This window comes from Chrysochloris asiatica, unplaced genomic scaffold (assembly GCF_000296735.1).
Source record: "Chrysochloris asiatica unplaced genomic scaffold, ChrAsi1.0 scaffold00283, whole genome shotgun sequence".
NCBI classification, from domain to species: domain Eukaryota; kingdom Metazoa; phylum Chordata; class Mammalia; order Afrosoricida; family Chrysochloridae; genus Chrysochloris; species Chrysochloris asiatica.
In genome coordinates, this window is record NW_006408801.1 from 2,417,433 (window position 1) to 2,422,480 (window position 5,048).

The 5,048-nt window shown below is 42.5% G+C and overlaps 1 pseudogene; it reads left to right on the forward strand.

Moving 5' to 3' along the window:
• Window positions 1-1,698: 1,698 nt before the first annotated feature.
• On the forward strand, window positions 1,699-2,668 carry LOC102816966 (annotated as a pseudogene).
• Window positions 2,669-5,048: the final 2,380 nt, after the last annotated feature.

Sequence of the window (5,048 nt, forward strand, 5' to 3'; positions counted from 1 at the left end):
AGTATCATTGGCTCTTGATCATATGCTACCTCTTGAAATGGTTGAACATCAACAATTTACTTTTGGTACAATGACTCTGTATATTCCTTCCATCTTCTTTTGATGCTTTCTGTATCACTCAATAATTTGTCCAGAGAATCCTTCAATAATGAAAGTCAAGGCTTGAGTTTTTTTCTTCAGTTCTCCCAGCTTGAGAAATGCTGAGTGTATTCTTCCATTTTGGTTTTCTGACTCCAGATCTTTGCACATTTTGTTGTAATATTTGGCGTTGGAAAGAGACAGTGGGAGAGCTCCATATCATCAGCCAAAAAAGGCCAGGAGCAGACTGTGGAACAGACCATCAATTACTCAAATGCAAGTTCAGGCTGAAGACCAAGAAAATTAAAACAAGTCCACAAGAGCCAAAATATGACCTTGAACACATGCCACCTGAATTTAGAGATAATCTCAAGAACAGATTTGATGCATGACACACTAAAGATCGAAGATCAGAAGAGTTGTGGGATGACATCAAGAACATCATACAGGAAGAAAGCAAAAAAGTCATTAAGTAGAAAAGAAAGAAGGAAAAGAACAAGACGGACGTTAGAAGAGATACTGAAACTTGCTCTCCAGCATAGAGATACTAAAGAAAATGGAAGAAATGAGGAAGTAAAAGAACTGAATAATAAATCTCCAAAGACAGCTCAAGAAGACAAAGTCAAGTATTGTAACGAAATATGCAAAGAGCTGGGAGAAAACCAGAAGTGAAGAACTCACTCAGCATTTCTCAATCTGTGGGCACTAAAGAAAACAGTCAAGCCTCGACTTGCAATATTGATTGCAATTTTCTATGGGCAAAATATTGAATGATGCAGAATGCATCAAAAGAAGAGGGAATACATACATAGGGTCACTGTGGCAAAAAGAAATGGTCAATGTTCAACCACTTGAAGAAGTAGCGTATGATCAAGAGCCTATGATACTGAAGGAAGAAGTACAGGTATATTGAAGGCAATGGCAAAGAATGAAGAGTCAGGAATGGACTGCAAATGGAAATATTTCATAAACTGATGTGGCACTGGAGATACTCGCTCTTCTATGCCAAGAAATTGAGATGACAGCTACCTCATCAACTGATTGGAAGACATCCATAACTGTGCCCATTCCAAAAACAGGTGACCCAACAGGGTTCATAAATCATCAGACAGTATCATTCATATCACATGAAAGTAAAATTTTGCTAAAGATAATTCAAAAAATGTTTGCAACCATACATTGTCATAGAAGTGCCAGCGGTTCAAGCCAGATTCAAAGGAGGACCTGGAACTAGTGACATCAGAGCTGACGTCAGACGGATATCGGATGAAGGCAGAGAATACCAGAAAGATGTTTGTGCTTTATTGACTACACAAAGGCTTTCGATTGTGTGGATCATGACAAGTTATGGACAACACTGTCGAGAATGAGTATTCTGGAACACTTAATTGTGTTCATGAGGAACCTGTACATAGACCAAGAGGCCGTTGTTTGAACAGAACAAGGGAACACTGATGGTTTAAAATTAGAAAAGGTGGGTTCAAAAAGTTATGGGTGCCTCGAGAGTCTTCTAAAATTGTGCACCGGTGTGGGAGCGTGTTGGAAGCTCTCACCCCAAAATCTAGAAGGATGAAGTTGCGTATTGATTGTGTAGGCAACAACTTCTCTGACCCATCCACAATGACGGTGTCTGGTAGTAGGATGGCCCAGAAAACCTTGGAATTGGCCAACAACATGCAAGAAGCTCAGCGTATCGATGAAACCCACAAATACGACAAGAAACAGCAACAGGAAATCCTGGCGGTGAAGCCCTGGACTAGGAACTCCTTTACTTTAAGTACTACACAATCTCCGCTTTGGCGCTCCTGAAAATGGGGATGCATGCCAGGTCAGGAGGCAACTTGGAAATGATGGGTTTGATGCTAGGGAAGGTGGATGGCGAGGCTAGGATCATCAAGGACAGTTTAGCTCTGTCTGTAGAGGACACCAAAATCCGGGTAAGCGCTCAGGCCTATGAATACATGGCTGCATACATCGAGAATGCCAAGCAGGTTGACCACCTCCAAAATGTGATTGGTTGGTATCACAGCCACCCTGGCTATGACTGCTGACTCTCTGAGATTGATGTTAGTACTCAGATGATCAACCAGCGTTCGTAGCAGTCGTAACTAATCCAACAAGCACAGTATCTGCAGGGAAAGTGAATCTTGGTGCCTTTAGGACATATCCAAAGGGTTACAAGCCACCTGATGAAGGACCTTCTGAGCACCAGAAATCTGAAGACTTCAGTGTACACTGCAAAAAGTATTATGCCTTGGAAATTTCATATTTCAAATCCTCTTTGGATCACAAATTGTTTGAATTTTTATGGACTAAATACTGGGTGAATGCATTGAGCTCTTCTAGCTTGCTTACTAATACAGACTACACCACCGGTCAGATCTTTGATTTGTCTGAAAAGTTGGAGCAGTCAGCAACCCAGCTGGGATGAGGGAGTTTCATGCGGGGTTTAGAAACACATGACCGAAAGTCAGAAGACAGACTTGCCAAAGCTACACGGGACAGCTGTAACACTACCATAGAAGCTATCCCCGGATTGATGTCTCAGGTCATTAAGGAGAAATTGTTTAATCAAATTCACATCTCTTAAATAATCACTGAATAATACTCATACCTGGAAGCCAGTAGCAGAAAAATATTCAAGTAGAACTTTAAAACCATTTACCAAAAATCTAATAGAAGTATAAGGTGCTCTGAAGTGTGGTGAATATTAACAACCTCTAATAAAGTGCTGTAAAATGGGGGGGAAATTAGGAAAGGTGGGCAACAGGGTTGTATTTTTCACCATATTTATTCAATAGGTATGCTGAGCACATAATACGAGAAACTGGATTATATGAAGAAGACCATGGTATCCAGATTGAAGGAAGATTCATTAATGATCTGCGATATACAGATGATACAATCTTGCTTACTGTAAGTGAAGAGGACTTGAATTATTTACTGATGAAGATCAAACATCACAGCCTTCGGTATGGGTTGTACCTCAATGTAAAGAAAACAAATATAGTCAACACTGGACCAATAAATAACATCAAGGTAAATGGAGGAAAGATTTAAGGTGTCCAAGACTTCATTTTGCTTGCATCAACCATCTACATATTTGGAAGCAGCAGTCAAGAAATCAAACAACGTATTGCATTAGTCAAATCTGTTGAACAAGACCTCTTTAAAGTGATCAAGAGCAAAGATGTCAGCTTGAGGACTAAGGTGCACCTGACCCAAGACATGGTATTTTCCATGACTTCATATGCATGTGAAAGTCGGACAATGAATAAGGAAGATATAGAAGAATTGATGCATTTGAGTTATGGTATTAGAGAAGAATATTAAAAGTACCATGGACTTCCAAAGGAACAAACAGATCTGTGTTGGATGAAGTGCAGCCAGAATGCTCCTTGGAAGGCAGGATGGACAGACTTCGCCTTTCCTACTTCAGACATATTGTCAGGAGGGTCCAGTCCCTGGAGAAGGACATCATTCTTGGTAAAGTGGAGGTGTGGAGAAAAAGAGGAAGACCCCCAACAAGGTGGATTAGCACAGCAATCATTGTGAAGTTGCCGCAGGACCAGGCAGTGTTTTGTTCTGTTGTGCATCGCTATGAGTCGGCACTGACTCGATGGCACCTTAAAAACAACAACAACTTGAATATGAATGTTTGTATGTGTATATGCAAGGGAATGTGTGTGGATATATGTGTGTGCATAGAAGTATGTGTGTGTGTGTGAATATGTGTCCATATGTCTATGAATCTGCATATGCAAATGTCATATTTGAATGTGCATGTGAGTGTGCATGTAGATGTGTGAGAATGAACATGTATTGGTGTTTATGTAAATGCGTGTGCATGGATAAGAGCCTGTGTGAATTGTGTGAATACATTTGAATGTGCATATGGAAATGAGTCTGTTTGAATGTATGGGAGTGAGCGGTTGTATGTCTGTGTGTGTGAATGTGTGTGAATGTGTGTGAGGATAAGTGTCCTTGGAAACCCTATCCTAGGTCTCTGTGAGCTGGAACTGACTGGATGACCCTTAACAACAACCTTCATGGTAGCAAATTGCTATCTCTTTCTCCTGCGGAGCTTCTTTCTCCTATGGATGGTGGGCTCGAACCACCATCCTTTTGGTTAGCATCTGAGTGCTCAACCACTGCAGCACCAGGCTCTTCCCGGTGAGCTAACCGTTAATCATCTGTGCCCTGGCTTCCCCAGCTGGCAAGCTGACCCAGTTTCTGGTCTCAATCTGGATTTGAGCTAGTTTGCTACTGCTTGATATCATCACTGCCCGCAGGGAGGAGAAAAGGAGGTGATTCCTTGTGTAAGATGGGGAGCAGGAAGTTGAGCCCTTGGTTTAAACCTGGGTGTGAGGGTCAGGGAAGTAGTTCCGGTGGCCATCTCTCTGAGTCCAGGCATGTGAACGTCAGGTAAGTAGCTCCGGTGACCATCTCGCTGAGTCCAGGCGTGTGAAGGTCAGGGAAGTAGCTCCAGTGACCATCTCTCTGAGTCCAGGCGTGTGAAGGTCAGGGAAGTAGCTCCGGTGACCATCTCTCTGAGTCCAGGCGTGTGAAGGTCAGGGAAGTAGCTCCGGTGACCATCTCGCTGAGTTCAGGCTCCTTGTTTCTGTTGCACAAACGTTGATCAGACAAATGCACTTTCTGTCTGGAGAGAGTCATCATTCTCTCTGAAACACGCAAACAAACCAGCCTAGAGGTGGCAGGAAAGGATAGAATTGTACTTTGCAAAGTTAGAACAGTGACCTGTTTCTCAGCAAAGAGAATCGCCCTGTTTTCAAGAGTGAAATTTGAATTGGGCCACAGGCCTCTGCCCTGGCCCACTTCTTGGAGACCTGGTGCTTTATTCTCCTTTGGATGTCTCCAGGTTGAGCAGACACTCTCAGGTGATCTACTCCCCTCTGCTCCAGTACGGTGAAGGATCTAGTAGGTGCAGTCCAAGTTAAGACACAGTCTTC